Source organism: Dermacentor andersoni, unplaced genomic scaffold (genome assembly GCF_023375885.2).
Source record: "Dermacentor andersoni unplaced genomic scaffold, qqDerAnde1_hic_scaffold ctg00000851.1, whole genome shotgun sequence".
Lineage (NCBI taxonomy): Eukaryota > Metazoa > Arthropoda > Arachnida > Ixodida > Ixodidae > Dermacentor > Dermacentor andersoni.
Window position 1 is genome coordinate 7,501 of NW_027315527.1, and position 7,809 is coordinate 15,309.

Below are 7,809 nucleotides of genomic sequence, written 5' to 3' on the forward strand. Positions count from 1 at the left end.
GCGCTCCTCCAGTCTCGCTCTTTCGGCGGCCGCGTCTCAGCAGCTGAAAGCCTAATGGCACTCCACTCCTGCTACTCGCGCGTGTGTTTTGCGCCCACGCCTTCCTCGCTTGCCCTCGAGGCACCTTATGCCGTTTGCGCGCACTCGAAGCCGGTTTTACCTGCCAACCATCCACCGGACCCGTGTGTCTCGTGTGCACGTTCACATCGCTCCACTAAAAATTGCAAAGAGCGACAGAGCCATGATTAGGGCTAAGCCGCTGTGGAGTCTTTAACGGCTACACGGCCACGGGCAGGGCTTCACCCCCATCGACGTGCTTCGCTTCAGTCAGCAGTAGGTTCATAGAAGGGCCTCAAACACACACACACTTTCGCATCGGCAGATCGCCGCAGCATAACCGCTGTTGATCCAACAGCCTACTTGAGACGAAAGACAAGAGCCCGGCGCGCGTACTCGCGCAGCTCTCCAAAACCACTCGGCCAGTGCCAGGGACGGCTCCCTGCGCCGGCGCCACAACAAGTCTACTTGAGGCGGAAGACGAAGCCAGCAAGGGCCTGGCCGCAAGTGCGTTCGAAACCGGGACTACAGTCCCTCGTCTGTCCGTACTTCCTCTTTCGACGTGCGGCGCCTTCCCAAAGCGCACAAGTCCGCTAACCGCAGAACGCTTCCGACGTAGCAAAGCCGCGTTTCCTTCGGTACTTCGCAGCAACGCCGCCTTTCCCTCGGCGGCGGGCGAATAGCCTGCAGACGTCGTCGCATTAAACCGCGATCTCGACACCTCGCGCGTCACGAGCAGGAGCCGACCGGCAGCCTCCGGCCCTTTCGGACTCGGTGGCATTTGCCGCGGAGGACGGGAGAGCACTTTAGGCCACGGTTCCTTCCGTACTTGGCAGCCGCACCCTCATACCGACAGTTCCATGACCGACCGAGCGCCACACCGTTCCTTTAGTACTTGGGTGGCAACAAAGTCGGGTCGTTACTCCATACTCGCCGCAGGAAGCGACCGGCAGCCGCCAGCCTTTTCAGACTCGGCAGCGTTTGCCGCGGAGGACGGGAGAGCGCTCGCACCACGGTTCCGTGTGTGTACTAAGCGGCAGCGGCATTAGCTCTCGACCGTCAGTTCCTTGACCGACCGCACGCTTCGCCGTTCCCCTCGTACTGGGCAAAGCAGCAGGTCGGGTCGTCTTACTCCCATTCCGCGCAAGAGCGCCAAAGCGGACAGAAAGCCCACCCAGTGTGCGTTACGCCGTTTCTACCCGCGGGCGCGGCCAAGCCAACCGTCCAAGGTTGCAGCCGGCGTCCACTGGGCGCAACAAATTTGGCACGGGGCGCCCCTCAAAATTCAGGCAGTCCCCGGCATGTTCGGGTATAGCCGTCCCCGCGTCCAAGCGGGGCCAGCGGCGGAAAGCGTCGGGCGCAGCGAGCTGCTTCACCCACACGGGGTAGAAACAATGGCGCTCGCCACCCTTCACAATCCGGTAATGATCCTTCCGCAGGTTCACCTACGGAAACCTTGTTACGACTTTTACTTCCTCTAAATGATCAAGTTTGGTCATCTTTCCAACAGACCGGCGCAACCGAAAGGCCGCGCCGGACATCGGTCCGAAGACCTCACTAAATCATTCAATCGGTAGTAGCGACGGGCGGTGTGTACAAAGGGCAGGGACGTAATCAACGCGAGCTTATGACTCGCGCTTACTGGGAATTCCTCGTTCAAGGGGAACAATTGCAAGCCCCTATCCCAATCACGAAAGAAGTTCCACGGGTTACCCAGTCCTTTCAGACAGGGATAAAGACACGCTGCTTCCTTCAGTGTAGCGCGCGTGCGGCCCCGGACATCTAAGGGCATCACAGACCTGTTATTGCTCTGTTTCGTGCGGCTAGGAGCCGCTTGTCCCTCTAAGAAGGTTGTAAGGTGCTGGGAACCCCGCACCTATTTAATAGGCTAGAGTCTCGTTATCTGTCTTCGCGTGTCGCTCCACCAACTAAGAACGGCCATGCACCACCATCCACCGAATCAAGAAAGAGCTCTCAATCTGTCAATCCTCCCAGTGTCCGGGCCGGGTAAGTTTTCCCGTGTTGAGTCAAATTAAGCCGCAGGCTCCACTCCTGGTGGTGCCCTTCCGTCAATTCCTTTAAGTTTCAGCTTTGCAACCATACTTCCCCCGGAACCCAAACACTTTGGTTTCCCGGAAGCTGCCCGCCGAGTCATTTGAGTAACTCAGGCGGATCGCTGGTTGGCATCGTTTATGGTCAGAACTAGGGCGGTATCTGATCGCCTTCGAACCTCTGACTTTCGTTCTTGATCAAAGAAAACATTCTTGGCAAATGCTTTCGCAGTAGTTCGTCTTGCGACGGTCCAAGAATTTCACCTCTAGCGCCGCAATACGAATGCCCCCGTCTGTCCCTCTTAATCATTACCTCGTATTCCAAAAACCAACAGAACAGAAACGAGGTCTTGTTCTATTATTCCATGCAAGTTTATTCAGGCGACTCGCCTGCGTTGAGCACTCTAATTTTTTCAAAGTAAAAGCACCGGCCTTCTCGAGGCACACAATGAAGTGCACCAAGAAAGGACCGGCATGATGTTCAGTCCGAGCCGTCGCATCGGGTAGATGCACTACTCGTCTGGAACTGAGATCCAACTACGAGCTTTTTAACCGCAGCAGCTTTAGTATACGCTATTGGAGCTGGAATTACCGCGGCTGCTGGCACCAGACTTGCCCTCCAATTGATCCTCGTTAAAGGATTTAGAGTGTACTCATTTCAATTACGGGGCCTCAAAAGAGTCCCGTATTGTTATTTTTCGTCACTACCTCCCCGTGCCGGGAGTGGGTAATTTGCGCGCCTGCTGCCTTCCTTGGATGTGGTAGCCGTTTCTCAGGCTCCCTCTCCGGAATCGAACCCTGATTCTCCGTTACCCGTAACAACCATGGTAAGCAAGTAACCTACCATCGAAAGTTGATAAGGCAGACACTTGAAAGAAACGTCGCCGGCTCGTGGCCATGCGATCAGCACAAAGTTATCCAGAGTCACCACACAATACGGGCCGAAACCCGATCGATCTTGGTCTAATAAAAGCACCCGTCGCCCAAAGGGCTTCAGGCTCACTGCATGTATTAGCTCTAGAATTGCCACAGTTATCCAAGTAGGAAGAAACGATCTAAGGAACCATAACTGATTTAATGAGCCATTCGCGGTTTCGCCTTATTTCGGCATGTACTTAGACATGCATGGCTTAATCTTTGAGACAAGCATATGATTACTGGCAGGATCAACCAGGTAATCGTTCAACTGCGCGTCCAGCCTTTCAAGCAGGCCGGACGCCGTTTTTGCGATGCCGAGGCCACCTTCAGGCGCCCCAACACGCTTCGTTCTCGCAAAGGGTAGCACTTTGCACAGTCCGAGACGACGGCGTTCGAGCTCGCAACGGCGCCCTCCCCGCAGGGCCGGGTATCGCCACGCGGCAAGAAGCACGCAACATTCTCGATAGACCGGTTGTGTCGACTCGATCGCGGCTTGCGGTTTCTCTCGAGCCGCAGCACTGGTGGACCGACCGACACTTGCAACGTAGCCGAGACGGCAAAGCCGCTAGGCGACGGGTCACGCCCGCGCCTTCGGCGCTTTCGTATTTGATTCGTCCGAGGACGATGCGGAACACACTTCGATATCGTGGAAAAAGCGTCGTCCGACAACCAGCCCCTAACGCATCAAGCGGATGAGGCTGCAGACGTCAGCTGTGGGATCCACGGGAGCGATACCGGGGACACGCTTGACGGGCACGAAGCCGCCGCATATCAAACACCCAGGTCGCTTTGGGGGCGACTGCTCTCTGGGACCCCCATATAATAGCAGCGATAAGTACCCAGACCTCCATGGGGCCGTACTCGTGCCACTTTCGACGAGCGTTTGGCGAAAATCGTGCCGCCTCGTAACGCCGCGAGCAAGATTGAAAGCTTACGTCGGCAGCACAATGCCGAAGTCGTGAAAGCGCAGCGCGTCCACCGAATGCGCGAACGGCAATTTCTCGCCAATGGCCAGTACGGTTTCCTGCACAATTGCCTGTCTGTCGCCCTACGGGGCCCCCGGCCGATCGATTCGAGGCACGCTAGCACGGCCCCTTCGCCATTTCCGAGCACGAGTGCGAACAGTGCGGGCGGCGTGCTCGACGCCCCGGCTGACGTCGTTTCGGACTTTGTCTCTTCGCGTGCTCGCGGCAACGCCGCGGCCAACGACGACGTCTGCGCGGTTCTTTGCCGGTTCCCGGCGTGCTACAGTGCAGCCCTCTGCAGGGTGACACCGGCTCCGTCGTGGCCGTGCGGCGGCTTGTACGCAAAAGTTGCGTCAAAGGCGTCGCGCTCGCGCCGCCCCGGCACACGCGGTTTCGGACTTTGTCTCTTCCAGCGCTCGCGTAGTCGTGGGCACGATTGTCGACGTCGCAACGGTGCGCGGACACCGCCACGAGCACGCGCAAGACGAAAATCGCACTACGGTACAATGTCGGCCGGGGCCGTACGGCCCCTTACAGTAGCAGCGATAAGTGCCCAGACCTCCATGGGGCCGTACTCGTGCGACGCGGCGGCGTACTGCGCCGAGCCGAGCGCCATATTTGGCTTTTGCAGGGCGGATTCGAGCTCTGGCGATCGCCGCGGTACCGCCGCTCACCGATTCAAGGCACGCTAGCGCGGCCCCTTCGCCATTTCCGAGCACGCGTGCGAACAGTGCGGGCGGCGTGCTCGACGCCCCGGCTGACGTCGTTTCGGACTTTGTCTCTTCGCGTGCTCGCGGCAACGCCGCGGCCAACGACGACGTCTGCGCGGTTCTTTGCCGGTTCCCGGCGTGCTACAGTGCAGCCCTCTGCAGGGTGACACCGGCTCCGTCGTGGCCGTGCGGCGGCTTGTACGCAAAAGTTGCGTCAAAGGCGTCGCGCTCGCGCCGCCCCGGCACACGCGGTTTCGGACTTTGTCTCTTCCAGCGCTCGCGTAGTCGTGGGCACGATTGTCGACGTCGCAACGGTGCGCGGACACCGCCACGAGCACGCGCAAGACGAAAATCGCACTACGGTACAATGTCGGCCGGGGCCGTACGGCCCCTTACAGTAGCAGCGATAAGTGCCCAGACCTCCATGGGGCCGTACTCGTGCGACGCGGCGGCGTACTGCGCCGAGCCGAGCGCCAATATTTGGCTTTTGCAGGGCGGATTCGAGCTCTGGCGATCGCCGCGGTACCGCCGCTCACCGATTCAAGGCACGCTAGCGCGGCCCCTTCGCCATTTCCGAGCACGCGTGCGAACAGTGCGGGCGGCGTGCTCGACGCCCCGGCTGACGTCGTTTCGGACTTTGTCTCTTCGCGTGCTCGCGGCAACGCCGCGGCCAACGACGACGTCTGCGCGGTTCTTTGCCGGTTCCCGGCGTGCTATAGTGCAGCCCTCTGCAGGGCGACACCGGCTCCGTCGTGTCCGTGCGGCGGCTTGTACGCAAAAGTTGCGTCAAAGGCGTCGCGCTCGCGCCGCCCCGGCACACGCGGTTTCGGACTTTGTCTCTTCCAGCGCTCGCAACCATGTCGGGGCCGACGCCGACGACTGCGTGGTGTTTCAACGATTGCCGGCGTGACACAATGCAGCTGCGTGCGGGATGCCAGCGATTCCGTCGTGTCCGTGCGGCGGCTTGTACGCAAAAGTTGTGTCAAAGGCGTCGCGCTCGCGCCGCCCCGGCACACGCGGTTTCGGACTTTGTCTCTTCCAGCGCTCGCGTAGTCGTGGGCACGATTGTCGACGTCGGAACGGTGCGCGGACACCGCCACGAGCACGCGCAAGACGAAAATCGCACTACGGTACAATGTCGGCCGGGGCCGTACGGCCCCTTACAGTAGCAGCGATAAGTGCCCAGACCTCCATGGGGCCGTACTCGTGCGACGCGGCGGCGTACTGCGCCGAGCCGAGCGCCAATATTTGGCTTTTGCAGGGCGGATTCGAGCTCTGGCTATCGCCGCGGTACCGCCGCTCACCGATTCAAGGCACGCTAGCGCGGCCCCTTCGCCATTTCCGAGCACGCGTGCGAACAGTGCGGGCGGCGTGCTCGACGCCCCGGCTGACGTCGTTTCGGACTTTGTCTCTTCGCGTGCTCGCGGCAACGCCGCGGCCAACGACGACGTCTGCGCGGTTCTTTGCCGGTTCCCGGCGTGCTATAGTGCAGCCCTCTGCAGGGCGACACCGGCTCCGTCGTGTCCGTGCGGCGGCTTGTACGCAAAAGTTGCGTCAAAGGCGTCGCGCTCGCGCCGCCCCGGCACACGCGGTTTCGGACTTTGTCTCTTCCAGCGCTCGCGTAGTCGTGGGCACGATTGTCGACGTCGGAACGGTGCGCGGACTACGCCACGAGCACGCGCAAGCCGAAAATCGCACTACGGTACAATGTCGGCCGGGGCCGTACGGCCCCTTACAGTAGCAGCGATAAGTGCCCAGACCTCCATGGGGCCGTACTCGTGCGACGCGGCGGCGTACTGCGCCGAGCCGAGCGCCAATATTTGGCTTTTGCAGGGCGGATTCGAGCTCTGGCGATCGCCGCGGTACCGCCGCTCACCGATTCAAGGCACGCTAGCGCGGCCCCTTCGCCATTTCCGAGCACGCGTGCGAACAGTGCGGGCGGCGTGCTCGACGCCCCGGCTGACGTCCTTTCGGACTTTGTCTCTTCGCGTGCTCGCGGCAACGCCGCGGCCAACGACGACGTCTGCGCGGTTCTTTGCCGGTTCCCGGCGTGCTATAGTGCAGCCCTCTGCAGGGTGACACCGGCTCCGTCGTGTCCGTGCGGCGGCTTGTACGCAAAAGTTGCGTCAAAGGCGTCGCGCTCGCGCCGCCCCGGCACACGCGGTTTCGGACTTTGTCTCTTCCAGCGCTCGCAACCATGTCGGGGCCGACGCCGACGACTGCGTGGTGTTTCAACGATTGCCGGCGTGACACAATGCAGCTGCGTGCGGGATGCCAGCGATTCCGTCGTGGCGGTGCGGCGGCTTGTACGCAAAAGTTGCGTCAAAGGCGTCGCGCTCGCACCGCCCCGGCACACGTGGTTTCGGACTTTGTCTCTTCGAGCGCTCGCAGCGATGTCGAGGCGATCGCTTACGTCTGCACGGTTTGCGGTGTGCTACAATGCAGCAGTCTGCCGCACTACACCTCTTGGTTGCCGAGGCCAGCACGGCAATTTACTGAAGCGAGCGCATTGCGCCCAGGCGGCAGCGGACTTTGTTGCTTCGGGAGTGCTCTTGCTGTAAAATTTGAACGGCTGCAGCTGCGCGAAGCAAGTGTACCTATTTTCACTCTCTCTCTGTCTGCCTTTGAGGCGACTGTAATTTCACTTTAAACGCAACTGGAGGCGGGAGCAACCTGATGAGAGTAGGTGGACTTCGGTACATGTAATTTAGAAATTGCTTTCAAGCTTTGAGGACATACACCTTCGCGCCATCTGCTTTCCCCGTCTCTTTGGCACTTTATAGTATGTGCTGCATGCTCTGCATTCCAAAGAAACACGCCTGTCTCTCTCCCTCTCTCACGTTCTTCTTCTTTTTGTAGCTGCTGTTGTAGAAGATGCTATGCTCTTTAATCGCTGTAACATAGAGTGCTTGCACAAGCCAACAACTTTTGCGTGTTTTTTTTTTTTTTCTCTTCCCAAGACGTTTCTGCCATTATTCACTAACTCTCGTTCTTAGTATGCAATGGAGCGTTAGCTCACGCCATCTACCTTTCTTTCTGTATTGCAAAGTCCGCAGGTTTTCCTAGTTCCGTACACAGATGGCGCCAATGATCTGTCTCGCGTGTGTA

The 7,809-nt window shown here is 59.5% G+C and overlaps 1 non-coding gene across 1 annotated transcript; it reads right to left on the reverse strand.

Annotated features, from left to right (window-relative positions):
• Nucleotides 1-1,479: 1,479 nt before the first annotated feature.
• On the reverse strand, nucleotides 1,480-3,285 carry LOC140215147 (small subunit ribosomal RNA). Its single transcript, XR_011892066.1, has one exon. It is a non-coding gene; the product is annotated as a small subunit ribosomal RNA (ribosomal RNA).
• Between the last annotated feature and the right edge of the window lie 4,524 nt (nucleotides 3,286-7,809).